Source organism: Mustela putorius, unplaced genomic scaffold (genome assembly GCF_011764305.1).
Source record: "Mustela putorius furo isolate JIRA1106 unplaced genomic scaffold, ASM1176430v1.1 tig00537227_pilon_pilon_pilon, whole genome shotgun sequence".
Taxonomy (NCBI): Eukaryota; Metazoa; Chordata; class Mammalia; order Carnivora; family Mustelidae; genus Mustela; species Mustela putorius.
The window spans coordinates 36,291,010-36,305,960 of NW_025422368.1; the positions used below are offsets into that span (position 1 = coordinate 36,291,010).

Genomic DNA, 14,951 nt, shown 5'->3' on the forward strand with positions numbered 1-14,951 from the left:
GGTCAGGAACGCTGATCGCAGCCTTGCTTTTCCCTCCAGATCTCTTTTTTTCTCATCTGCCTCCTTTCACTCCCAGGATCTTTTGTTTCCTCCCACGCAGCTCTTATTTTGTGTAGATAGATCTACCCCTTCTCCAAGCTTTTTAAATTCTGTATCTACACCCACTATCCACCCTTCCTCTCAAATTAGGTCGACAAAGTCCTGTGGCTAATATCTAATCAGCCTGTTAGAGGCAGGAGAGGGGAACATGTTTTAAATTCTTGTATTTCAAAGAAATATGTTTTGGCCCTGAGTACACGGATTACTGCACCGAAGCTTGCTTTTTGCTGGTATATTTACCTTCCAGAGAGTTCTGGTGGGCCAGGGCCCTTACAAGAGTAGCTGTTACATTATTTGAATACCACCTCTGTTCTAGCAGAGAGGGACCCAAACATTTCTCATTTAAAAACTTCAGGGGGGCGGGGGATGCTGTTGAGGGAAGAAAACTGTCTTTGTTAAGCATTCTGTTTGGAAAAAGTTAGCACCTGGGGTCTGACCTTAGTGACCTAGCTAGCACTAGCAGTGGGACAAAGAAAAGTACATTTCCCTTCAAAATAAAGGTAGAATTTTGAGTTTTAGAAGACAAAATTTAGAAGAATTTTGAGTTTTAGAAGGTGAGAAGTTAGGAACAGATGGGAGAAAACAGAGCTAAGCGATATTAGCATTAGTTCAAATATAATTACATGCCAGGCCCTGTTCTAAATGCTTGACTTACATTAACTGGTTTGATTCTCAAAATAACAGTAGGAGTTGAGCATTATTATTATTATTTTCCCCATTTTCAAGTGTAGAAACTGAGGCACGGGGACATTAAGTAACTTAACCAAGTATCAGGGAAAAACCCCAAATGGCAAAGAGCGACAGACTTGCTAGCAACATGGGTAAGCCCCCAGCAGGTTAGCACCCATCACTTCATAGGTGCAGAAGTGGAGACAAGACTGAATGGATGGAGCCAAGACGGTCTGCGATTCACAGTGCAGCAAACAGCAGTAACATCAGTGTGGCTGCGGGGTTCCTGCCCCTAAGTCCCGTGGGGTGGTCATGGGCCCAGAGGACAGCTACTCACACAGTGGGTCGTGCTGCCTGTGAAGAACCCTGGGTCAAAGGCTCAACACTTTTTATAGGGGGCGAGTTGTAAAGTACTTAAACTGTGAGCGCCCAGACCGATTTAATTTCTATGTGACTTGCTACAGAAACTACTGGGGTAAGAGGATGATGAGGGGCTGTAGTTTGGTGCCCTCAGCAAGGAAATGCAGAGACTCCTGGGATCCATGGCAAACTGCCTCTCCCAACACCAAGATCATGGCTAGGAGGTGATGGGATAAGAATTTGAACCTGAGCAGTCTGGCTCCCGAGTCCACACTCTCTGCTCCATGTGGTCATCCTGCACTGAAGCCTAATATTGGATTTTAACCACTCAGTTGTTTTATGGTGCATGGCAATATGAGCTCTGTTTTAATGGCCACAAAGTGTAATAAAGCATTCACACACAGCTTTAAGTCAGCCGTGGTTTGGACGTGAGGGGTTTGGAGTGCCGTCTGTCAGAGTGACAAATTGTTTCAAAGGAACAGCCAATATCCCAGGAGGCAAAATGCAGAATGGAGAGAAAGAATTCAGTAGGAGCAGTGAGAAGTCCTGCAAAGGCTTCCTAGAGATATTGGGAAGGATGTGACGTATTCCAGCTTAAGTGGGACTGGATTGTGAGCTCATTTTTATTAAATCTTAAAGTGCAAGATGATCCTACAAAACTGGAGGGCTTGGGGACTTCCAAGGGCTGGCACCTGGGGAAGGGACCGATAGATGAATCAATAGATACATGATAGATAATAAGGAAGGAAGGAAGGAAAGAAAGAATCCCATGACATTCACACTGCCAGCGGGTTACCACAAGCCTGGGAAGGAGCAATCATTATGTCCATTTTACAGAGGAGGAAAATACCGCTCTGGATGGTAACTTGCCCAACATGACACAGAAAGTGTCAAGAGAAGAAATGTAATCCACTCATTCCTAACTCTAAAACCCAGACTCTTTCCAGTCCACCACACTGCATGTCTAACCTGGGCAGGAAGGAGAATGTGCAGAAAAACACAAGTGATGGGTGAAACCCATCAAATGAAAGCTAATCAGACAGCACTAGTGCTCCCTACCGTGTGGGACGGTACGCTTCCACCGGCTGCCCCTGAAAGCTGGCAGTTTCCTCAGGTCCAGAGACTGCCTATATCCCTTGCCCTTTTAGAAGATTTAAAAGGATAATTTACTCCACCTACTTCTGGATAAAAGAATGATGTGCTTTCTGGGTTATCTAATTATAAATATCACAATAAGTCTGTGTTGCATTAAATGTAACATAAAAACTAAGATACAGTCTAATTCCAGACGTGCTGAGATGTTGACAGTGGGCATCTTAGAACTGACCAAATACAGTATTAAAAGCAAACCAGGCAGGCGGAAAGATGCCTAATACTTAAGTTTTTCCCTTTCTCAGGGTGACTGAGTAAAATGTTTTTTTCCTGTGACTGTGCTAAAGGTTGATTTTGTTTTTGTTGCTACGGGATTACTGATGTGTGAATTGCAACTCCTACGGTGACGCCTACACACACGTGTGCAGGGCACGCACAGAGGCGTGGAACATCTCCTGGCGACCAAAAAATTGGTATCAGTGGTTGCTCCAAGAAAGAGAGACTAAAGGTCAGGGGCGAGGGTGAAATTTACGTCTCAATGAATAGCTTTTGTATGGTTCGAGTTACCATGTGCCCATTTGATTTAAAAGTTGCCCATGTGCACATTTTGCTTCTTAAGACTCCTGTGAGAACAAATAGTAGGTAAACAGGATTGCCATTGACAGCAACTCCAATAGCTAGACTCTGATTCATCATGTCATCTATCCCTGGACCCCACTTGATGATAAATATTTTTTTAATATCATGCTTCCTGTGTCCTTATGAAACCATTATCAATTTTTTTTAAAGATTTTATTTATTTATTTGAGAGTGAGAAAGGGAGAGAGAAAGAGAGAGAGCGTGAGAGGGGAGAAGGTCAGAGGGAGAAGCAGACTCCCCATGGAGCTGGGAGCCCAACATGGGACTCGATCCCGGGACTCCAGGATCATGACCTGAGCCAAAAGCAGTGGCTTAGCCGACTGAGCCACCCAGGCGCCCCGAAACCAGTATCAATTTTAAGGTGGCTGGAGACACTGAGTGGATTTCTGTCAAATTAGATTTAGGATCCCTTTTCATGTCAGGGGATGACCTGTATTGTGGGTCACAACTTTTTTTAAGACCTCCTTAGAGAGTCTGTTTTTTCTCATAAGACAATTCCAGGTGAAGTAGAATGCCCTTGAGTACCACTTCCCTACTCTTTGCACGTACTTGACTACAACATATTGACAAAAACACATGTTCAAAAATACTGTAATTCCAGGCGCCTCAGTGGCTCAGTTGGTTAAGCTTCGCCTTTGGCTCAGGTCATGATCTCAGGGTCCTGGAATCGAGTCCCTTACTGGGCTCCCTGCTCAGCAGGGAGTCTGCTTCCCCCTTTCCCCCTGCCCTTCCCCTGCTTTGTGCTTTCTCACTCTCTCACTCTCTGTTAGATAAAGAAATCCTTTAAAAAAAATTTCAAGGAACGCCTGGGTGGCTCAGTGGTTTGGGCTGCTGCCTTCGGCTCGGGTCATAATCTCAGGGTCCTGGGATCGAGCCCCGCATCGGGCTCTTTGCTCCGCAGGGAGCCTGCTTCCCTCTCTCTCTCTCTCTGCCTGCCTCTCTGCCTACTTGTGATCTCTGTCTGTCAAATAAATAAATAAAATCTTTTAAAAAAATTTTCAAAAATTCCTAAACTCCTAGTATTACAGCCCTTTTATATGTAACATTCAGCAGTTGTTTTCAATTAGGGATGATTTTACCCCCTGCTCCCTAGCAACATCTGGTATTTCTGGGGGACATTTTTAGTTGTCATAACTGGGTAGGGGGGTGGTAGTGGGGCTGCTAACTGGATTCTAGTGGGTAGAGACCAAAGATGTTACAATGTACAGAACTGGTCCTCCACAACAAAGAATTGTCCAACCGAAAATGTCAGTAGCGCTGATGCTGATGAAAACATGCTTCAGAGTTTCTTCATCTTGTTCAAGGCAAACGTAATCAGTGCTGGCCAAGAAGGGATGAAAAGCAACTGTCGAGGGTGGAGGGTGGGAGGGGAGAGAGACTGCAGTGGTAGCAGTGGGTCACCAAGTGGTTTAGTGCTTTGCAGATTATAAGATAATATATCTTATAATTAAATCAAGATGATCCAATCTTTTTGGCTGGAATAGGTATTAGTTGATCTAGTATTTTTACAGTTGAAGAAAACTGATGCTCTAAAATCTTGTGATGGGCACGGCTGACCGAAAGCAGAACTGTTCCCAGAAGCAGGGACTCCAGACAAGTGAAACTCAGTGAGAGAGGAAGGGCAGCGTACGAAGAAGACCAGGAGCCGTAGAGGTGGAGAGACGTTGGCAGAATCACTGGCCACAGTTCACATTTGGCTGAGGTAATAGAAATACAATCTTTTTCAAAGTGTTCTATCATGACAAAGCGGTGAAGGCTTAGGGTTTTAAAATGACTTCAAATTTTAGCAAACCTAAACCATTAATACTTTTTTTTTAAAAAAAGGTTTTATTTATTTATTTGACAGAGAGATAGAGAGCACAAGCAGGAGGAGCGGCAGGCAGAGGCATAGAAGAGAAGCAGACCTTCCACTGAGCAGGGAGCCCGAGCGGGACTTGATCTCAGGATCCTGGGATCATGACCTGAGCTGAAGGCAGACGCTTAACTGACTGAGCCACCCAGGCTCCCAGAACATTTTTAAAATAAATCAAAGAAACAAAAGTGTGCATGATATGCATATGCACTGAGGACACAGTGAAAACAAGTAACACTTTTTAAAGGGCTGTGACTTCAGCTTTCAACACTGTCTCAGAGCTATGATGAGCTGGTCTGAGTCCTGAGAAGAATCTCCTTCAGGGAACTAGACTGACTAGACTGGCTCTCACAATGAGGGTGGTGAATAGGCTCCACTTCACTCCATCTCTTGTCAGTTGGTAGTGGCTTCTTGAAGCTCTACAACATCAAGGGCCCTGTGACAGAAGCAGAACTTGGCGAGACAGTGTGGTGTGTCATGATACATAACAATGTCTGCCATGGGCTTGAGGATGGATCATGGTGGAGATATTGGACATTTCCTGACCTAAGACCAAAGCAAGGTGAAAGAACTCTTCTAACTCAGTCTCAGAGATCGAACTCAAGATCTTACCACTATGATGAGATGAAGAGCCATATGTACTGTTTAAAATGAAAGTAGAGGGGCGCCTGGGTGATTCAGTTGGTTGAGCAACTGCCTTCAGCTCAGGTCATGATCCTGGAGTCCCGGGATCGAGTCCCGCATCAGGCTCCCAGCTCACAGAGAGTCTGTTTCTCCTCTGACCTTCTCTTTGCTCATGCTCTCTCTGTCTCTCTCTCAAATAAATAAATAAAATATTTAAAAAAAGAAAAAATATAAAATGAAAGTAAAGATTTTACAAGAAACAGCAAAAGGCAGACAATGTTTATTGATGCCTACTCACTCTCCAGGGACATCTTTTTTTTTTTTTGAAGATTTTATTTATTTATTTGACAGAGAGAGAAAACACAAGCAGGCAGAGTGGCAGGCAGAGGGCGAGAGAAAAGTAGGCTCCCCACTGAGCAAGGAGCCCAATGTGGGACTCAATCCCAGGAGCCTGGGATCATGACCTGAGCTGAAGGAAACCACTTAACCGACTGAGCCACCCAGGCGTCCCTCTCCTGGGTCATGTTTGGTTAATTTCCCCTTCATGGAACAAAGTGCAAATGAACCCCTACCAGATGCAAATCAAAACCACAGGAAGCTATCACCTCACACCTGTTAGGATGGCTGGACTCAGAAAGACCGGAGATAACAAGTGCTGGCCAAGATGTGGAGAAGAGGGGACCCCTTGTGCACTGTTGGTGGGAATGTAAATTTCCACTCTGGAAAATGATAGGGAGGTTCCTCAAGAAATTGGAAATAGAACTTCCACATGAACTAGTAACTCCACTTCTGTGTTTATAGCCAAAAGAAAGGAAAATAAGATCTCACAGAGATAATCTGCACTCCCATGTTCACTGCAGCATTACTCACAATGGCCAAGTATGAAAACAACCTAAGTTACATTGATGGATGAATGATGGGAGATCATCTAAAGAAGATGATGCCAGAAAGCAAAACGAAAAACTTTGATTCTTTTAATTAAGCATGGTTCAGAAATTTCAGGGGCCAGAGATCTATTAAGAGGTATTTCTCCAGCTCCTTTAATTCTCTACCTCATGAAGATATTCAGTAATATTGAGGTAATACACTAATTTTGGTCTTCTGCGAGGAGATAATGGTTCCAACATCGAAACAGTTCTGAACATCCGTTGGTTTGGTCTTCTTGGCACACACAGAGGACTTTGCACATAACTCTTACCTGACAGAGATGACTGCTTTAGACATGCATCGAGGGAGCTGTGTGTAATCCTTACTTCATGAACATAACAACCAAAAAAAAGGCCAGTAATAAATGCTAGTGAGGATGTAGAAAAATTGGGGCTCTGTGCATTGCCGGATGCAATGTAAAATGGTGCAGCTGTCTTGGAAAACTGTGCCTCAAAACATTAAACATATAATTACCGTATGACCCAGCCATTCCAATCCTGGACATGCACCCAAAATAATTGAAAACATATGCTCACACCAAAACCTGAGCACAAATGCTCATAGCGGCGTTATTCATAGTAGTCAAAAAGTAGAAATAACCCAGTTGTCTACCAACTGATAAATGGATACCCAAGATGTGCCATATACGAGGAGGGAATTTCCTCTTTCGGTTAAAAGATACCTTAGGACACTTTTAAATTTTCTGATGGTCAAATGATCCTTTATTGAAATGTCTTCCTTTGTTGTTCTTCATTCCGCTGCACCACTGTTGATGTCATCTATGATGTCATGAGGGTGGCAGCCATCAACATTGTTGCCCACAGACTGGGCAGTCCCCAGGATCTCATTAATCGTTCCAGAGAGTTCTTTGGCTAAATACCGGTGCCACATCTGGCAGGCAATGTTGACAGTCTCATCAAAAGTGATGCTGCCACTGTGCTCCACGTGTTTCTGCATCTTTCTGTCCTTTGGTGATTCGCTCATCAGGGTAGAGGCAGAAGGTCCCCCTTCAATTTGGGCCTGTTGGTTCTGAGTGGTCAGTTTCACCATCATCCCTAGATCCTTCCAATCACCAGTTGGTTGCCTTGGTGAGATCATCACCAAACTGTTCTGGAGACTACCCCAGAAGGCCGAACTTGAGGGCCAGGGCCTATGTGGCACTGACTTCCCCACCAGTGCACGTCAGGTAAAAACTGATCTCATCAAGGTTGAACTTAGGTGGCATGGTGGAGGCGGCTGGCGTTGGATGAACCCGGATTCGGATGGCCCAAGACAGTTGCACATTCTCCTGCTTCAAGCCAAAAGCCAAAAACTTAAATTTTAATTTTAAAATTAATTTCTCAGGGCACCTGAGTGATTCAGTTGTTAAGCATCTGCCTTTGGCTCAGGCTGTGATCCCAGCATCCTCGAATTGAGCCCCGCATCAGGTTCCCTGCTCAGCTGGAAGTGACCTCTCCTGCTCCCCCTGCTTGTTTCCTTACTCTCTCTCTGTCCAATAAATAAATAAATTCTTTACGAAATTAAGATAATCTGCTCATCTTTTTTCCCCCAAAGTTGATTTCCCCAACTTCTGACAAAATATTAAATTATTACAAATATTTCAGGCCTACTAAAAATGAAGGCATATTGTTTTGAAGTGTACATAATTTTGAATGTATGTATTAAATCAAACATGTTTATTAAATTACTCAGCTCTCTATATTTATGGGTATTTTTTATCTTACGTATCAAAGGGTAAAACACATTAAAATGTCCCACAATTGTGTTTCTGGAATTTTCTCCATGTGTTTCGATAGTATTTGGCTCTGTATAAAGCTATATAGTGTTTATGAATAAAATCACATGACTCATCATGATACAGCTTTATCCATAAAATGGTGGTATGGGGCCCACTTACTGCTTTTGCCCTACGGTATATTTTATTCAATATTACTTTTCGCTTTGTTTTTATTTTCCTTCCTTGATGTATCTTTGCCTATCTGCTTTCTATTTTTTTTTTGTCATTTTGGCTTGAGTATGTTTTGTAAACGGCACAATTGTATGCATCCGGATGTGCATGCGTAAGTAGGTATGTAACCAATCTGAGAACAACTGTCTTTTGCTAGGAAATTTAAGAAGTTCAGCCCATTTTCATTATTATAAACGTACCGGTTACTGTAGCATGTTACACATATGTTTTGTTTTTATTCATCATTGGTTTCTGTATTACAATTACAACAGATAGACTGTGTTTTGTTTTATTTATAACTTCTTCAAGAACTTTCAAAATTATCCAAATGTCTCTCAGATTTTCAATGGAATAAATCACAGGAAAAAATGAGTACATTTAACAACATAGACATGAAACCGTATGTGTTTAGCATTGAAAAACATCACAAACTAAAGGATAATTGGCAAAGTATTTGCAACAAACATGATGGATACTTGCTCTATGGATGAGATCATGAAAAACTGGATACAACGGTCCAAATTGTACTTAGCTACAAGAAACAGAAAAGCCTACCATGGTGGCTTCGTAGGTGAAGGGACTGTTTTACTCAGGTAACAAGAAATCCCATAGGAATCAGTCCAAACTCCAGATACCACAAATGTCCAAGGCTTAACCCTTCTGAGTCTCACATTCTTAGCATGTAGCTTTTATTTTTCTGGTTTCAAAATGACTGCTGTATCTCCTTGCAGTTCAAGCAGGAAGAAAGCAGAATGTGGAGAATGTGCCAGAAGACTTATTTCTCATGTCAACAAAAAAGGGTAGAAATCAAAATTTAGCTTTTGTCCCCTCCAAGTGGAGTCAAGTAAGGAAGAAAAAGGTTGCAACTGGAGATTAGGCCTGCCAAAATACAGTATCAGCCACATAGACACAGAAAAGAAACAGACAATGCATAAAATTAAAAAAAAAAATTAAGACATAAAAGTCATCCAAAAATAATCAAGTTCAATAGTAATCAAAGTGGTTTTTGAAAAGCTGGCAGTTTTCAAAAAGTTCTTTACCCTTTGACCTATCCATTTTTATTCCAGGGCTCAGTCCTAAGGAAATAACTATAAACACAGACAAAAATTTGTCTTCTAGATTGCTTATCCGTGTTTTAAAGAACATTTTTTTAGTTGGCTACGATCTGAGTATTTGTCTACGCAGGTTAGCTTCTGGTAAGTTGCAAGGAGTGGATGCATTCTCCGTTTGTCCTTTGTGTTGCAAGAATGTAGGCAAAGCAGAGAAAGAACAGAATCATCTCATCTGCCGCAAAGCCAGGAACAGGACACACAGACCTCAAGCAGCACTAAAAAGCTGTTCTGATAAAAAGCAGCTCTATTAATCTTGTTATCTCATCCCTTAAGAGTAGCTGTCTGTTGCTTTCTAAGCAAGGCGATGCTATTGGGGCGAGCGAACTTCTGTTTCTGCCCCTTCTGCTTCTAGTTCTCCTTCCACTGGCGTCTAACTCAGTTTCTAGACTCTCAGCTCTCCACAAGCCTCTCTGTCTCGGCGGTTGCTTACTCTTGCCACGTAGTCTTCCAGTATGTTTCTCCTTACTAAGGCTCTCTGATTCGGGAGCTCTGTGCGCCCCACTCAATAAGGAGATTGACATTAAACACAGACCAAATCACGCTGCTTACAAAAGGGTTTACTCTGTAAGTATTAATGCTCTTGAAAGCACTGCACAGATTTCAGGCCACTGTCTTACAGTCTTTTGTAATTTTATTTCAAGTTTTTCCTAAAGAAGCAAGCCATGATCACTACAGAGCACTCAGGGAATACAAAAAACATACAAGAGAATGATAATAATCCAAAGATAATAATTATTGACATTTTAGTGTTTTTCTTAAAGCCCTTTGACCTGAGATCATATATATATATATATATATATTTTTTTTTTGCATTTTTCCCCTGATTTGGGGGGGGAGTTATATTATTTAAATGACCAAAGATTAGACTATTTGTGACCAAATATAAAAATGAACTAAATTATACACATTTGATTATGTGCAACATGGCAGATCCAGTATGACCAAAAACAGGGCATCAAGCACTTTTAGTATCTTTCCACTTAAAATACAACTTCAGGCATTCAGCCCCATCCACTTGTTGCTTTTGCTTAATGCTGATCTGAACCTTACCTTGAAATGGCATATGAAAACGAAGTTTTCCAGGAGTATTCATGGTGTAAACGGGAAGACTAGGGACCTGTTTGACCTATGTAAGGGCTCTCGAGGATTTTTAAACACTTGAACAGCATTCTTAAGTGTTTATATACTCATTAATTACTAGTTTTCAATGACTCTTCTCTGTTCATTAGTTTGTCAAGTAGAGCAAGGAATAGGGAGAGAGGAAAATAAGTTTACATTCTGAGGTATGCTTCATAATCCCAAACCAAAGCACGGTGTCTAGTGTTTTCTTCACTTGTCTTAATGGTCCAAGTAGTGTCTAGAGTTACTAAATAAACATTTGTTGAGTGAAACCAAACCAGTGAGTCTTCAAAATCACATTTAAGATGAAGAGCATAACTCGAGATTTAACTCTCTTGTCCTCTCCTTTAGGAAGCACTGCCTAGTTTCCAACCAAATTTTACATTCCTTGATTACATTTCTCCTAACATGCATCATGAAAGTAGATTCTATTATAACTTTATTCTCGATTCATAGTGTAATATTTAACCCCTAACATTTTCTCAGTGGATGTTTGTTGGTTGAGTGGAGGCATCAACTTGCAGGTTAGTGGATACTTAAAATTTTTAGAATTTTAAAATTTGATACCACATTTTTTTATTCTCCATTTCTTTTAGGGCATGTTATTCTGCTTTTGGGAGGTGGTCATTACTGTTATGATTACATGAAGTCACTACACTGGGTGAAGCAAGACACGAAGAGGATCTTTCCAGGCAGCTAAAATAGTTATCAAGAAAAACCTTCATCAAGATCAAAAGCTTCTGCACAGCAAAGGAAATAGTCAACAAAACAAAGAGGCAACCCACAGAATGGGAGAAGATATTTGCAAGTGACAGTACAGACAAAGGACTGATATCCAAGATCCATAAAGAACTCCTCAAACTCAACCCTCAAAAAACAGATAATCACATCAAAAAATGGGTAGAAGACATGAACAGACACTTTTCCAAAGAAGACACACAAATGGCTAAAAGATACAGGAAAAAATGTTCATCATCATTAGCCATCAGGGAGATTCAAATCAAAACCACATTGAGATACCACCTTACACCAGTTAGAAAGGCCAAAATTAACAAGACAGTAAACATCAACTATTGGAGAGGATGTGGAGAAAGGGGAACACTGTTACACTGTTGGTGGGAATGCAAGTTGGTGCAGCCACTTTGGAAAACAGTGTAGAGGTTCCTCATAAAGTAAAAAATAGAGTTACCCTATGACCCAGCAATCGCACTACTGGGTCTTTACCCCAAAGATACAGATGTAGTGAAAAGAAGGGCCATGTGCATAGCAGCAATGTCCACAATAGCCAAACTGTGGAAAGAGCCAAGATGCCCTTCAAGAGATGAATGGATAAAGATGTGGTCCATATATACAATGGAATATTACTCAGTCATCAGAAAGGATGAATATCCATCATTTCCATCAACATGGATGGGACTGGAGGAGATTATGCTGAGTGAAATAAGTCAAGCAGTGAAAGTCAATTATCATACAGTTTCACTTACTTGTAGTACATAAGGAATAGCATAGAGAACATTAGGAGAAGGAAAGGAAAAATGAAAAGGGAGGAAATCAGATGGGAAGTGAACTAGGAAATACTATGGACTCTGGGAAACAAACTGAGGGTTTTATAGGGAAGGGGGTTGGGGGGGATAGGTTAGCCCAGATATAGGTATTAAGGAGGGCACGTATTACATGGAGCATGGGGTGTTATATGCAAACAGCGAATCATGGAACATGGAACACTACATCAAAAACTAATGATGTACTGTATGGTGACTAACATAACATAATTAAAAAAAAGAAAAATGATACAGGTAGATCTATATGTGCGGGCAAGCTATATCTACAATTTAGAAACTTTGTACAGGAACTAAGCAAAACCACATTGTATCAACATTATAGGGTAGAAATAAATTCACATTGTCACAATTAAGCTAATCTATTTTAATATATTCTGTAAGGCAGACTTATCCTTAATTAGAATGCTTTTCAATCTTTTCATCCTTTTCAAGCAGTAAAGCTTTTATTAAGCAAAGAATATAAATTTTTAACAAGGATCTAACATTTACTAAATGTTTTTAAATTCTCTTTCCTCAAATTCTTAATGCATTTTAAGCTTCTTATTTGGCACTTTTTGACCAATCAATGGCATAAAAGGTGAATGTGTTTGTAACCTCACAAAAGAATGAACACTTGGATAGAAAGAACCATTTTCTTATTAATATGTACTACCTTTATCCTATATTAATACATTTCTCATAAAAGAATCATGATAATTTTAATAGAACCAAAATAGTCTCATTTCTTTGCAGAGAATCACTGCATAATCACCCTAGAAAAGGCAATACTATAGGAATAAAGAAGCGATGCCAGGGCTTGGTAGAGGGGAGCAGTGGTTGACTACAAAGAAGATTCATGGAGGAATTTTTAGGCTAATAGAACTGTTCCGTATGATAGTGGGATGGTGGATAAATGACTGAATTTGTCAAAATCCGTAGAACTGTATATCATAAAGTGAACTTCAATGTATACAATTTAAAAATATCCACCACGGGGCACCTGTCAGTTTAGCGTCACCCTTTAGCTCAGGTCATGATTCCAGGGTCCTTTGATCCAGCCCAAACTGAGTCCTGCTCCCAGCTCTTTGAGAAGTCTGATTCTCCCTCTCCCACTCCCCCTGCTTATGCTCTCTCTCTCTCAAATAAATTAAGTCATTAAAAAAATGACTTAAAGGACACCTGGGTGGCTCAGTTGGTTGAGCGACTGCCTTCCGTTCAGGTCATGATCCTGGACTTCCAGGATCGAGTCCTGTATCGGGGTCCCGGCTCCTTGAGGCATCTGCTTCTCCCTCTGACCTTCTCCTCTCTCATGCTCTCTCTCATTCATTCTGTCTCACATAAATAAGTAAAATCTTTAAAAAAGAAAAAAGAAAAAAATTACTTGAAAATGACTTAAAAAAATTAGGGGATCCCAAGATGGTATGCAGACTTTGACAGATGACTCTAACTGGATTACAAGGGGAAGGGGATGGGGGAGAAGGAGCTCACTAAATAACTTCGGTAACCACTGTTTGGACTGGGAATTGTAGGGTTAAAGACAAAAGATGCTATATGTAAACACTGTTCTCCAGTTAGTAAATTTGTTCCTCATAGGGTTATAAGTTAACAATTCTGAAACTGTTTTACATGTAAAGTAAGCAATAATGGACACACAATAACAAGATGGTGGAGATTGGGAACCAGATTTCCCACTGTCAGAGAGGGAAGTTACAGATAAGCAAAGGGAAGTAGAAGAAACCTTACGGTACTAGATTAGAGTCATTAACTCATATTTATCTTTAAATACATATATCTCGTACATCTCCATATTTAAATTATTAACATATATAGCATACATGAGTATGAATTTGTATTTAACTTTAAATATATTAAATATTTGAATTAAATACATATTTTATAAATTACAATTTAGGAATTGAATTGTATTTAAATATATTTAAAGTTAAATATGAGTTCATGCTGATGTATGATAGATATGATATATATTCACAGAGATGTGTATAGAAATAATGGTTGCTTGTATAAACATGGGTTAATATATTTTATATATGTTATTTATATATAACATATATTCTATATTATAATAGATATAGAAATAATAGGTGTATCTCTACATATTATATATTATAGTAGATATAATAAGATACAGAAATAATAGAAATGTGTAGAACGATGAGTTAATATTTTTTCATATATTATTTGGAATATATTATTTATGTATTATATTATGTATGTACTATAATATGTATTTATATATTATATCATAATTATATGTGTTTTATATATCTATATGTTCTAGCTCTGCTCCAGAGAGGGCCTAGAAAGTGACACTGAGTATAGGATTGCCAGAGAAAATGCAAGATGTCCAAGTAAATTTGAATCTCAGAAAAACTTAATATACCCACTTTCATAAAACTGTAATGGAGCAAAATATCTGTGGAAGGGTAATGCCAGGGACCTGGAACTGGGTGGCTGGCGACGGAGGGGAGGAAGGCTGCTTTTCACCACACACCCTTTTACCAAATGCATGTGTTTCCTACTCACAAAATAAACAATTCAACAAGCAAAACCTTATAGGTGCCTCAGTAAATAAAGATATTTTCTAGAAATTGGGAGAAAAATAACATTTTAAATCTTCGCTGCTTTTTAGAGAAAGCTTGTACAATTGTACTGTAAGCCTCAGGGTCCACTGTTCTCTCTCCATGAGCAGTGTTCTCTGCCCTTCTGCAGACAGCTCGTGGTCTTGGGCAGTGTAACCTTTCCTTCCCAGACCTTCTTCCTGACCCAGCGAAGGGAGACAGCCTGAGAATCTGGACGGAGAGACAGGAAAAGGCTGTGCTCCCGGGGATAACAGCCATTTAATCAAAGTCTCCCCTTGAGTTTGAGAAGTGAGACTCTTATTCTCAGCTGTTGACACATGGAAATCCCTTAATTAAACTCAGCCTGGGTACCGTGCCAGTCAGCGCAGG

At 40.3% G+C, this 14,951-nt stretch overlaps 1 pseudogene; it reads right to left on the reverse strand.

Moving 5' to 3' along the window:
• Positions 1–6,977: 6,977 nt before the first annotated feature.
• On the reverse strand, positions 6,978–7,543 carry LOC101679268 (annotated as a pseudogene).
• Between the last annotated feature and the right edge of the window lie 7,408 nt (positions 7,544–14,951).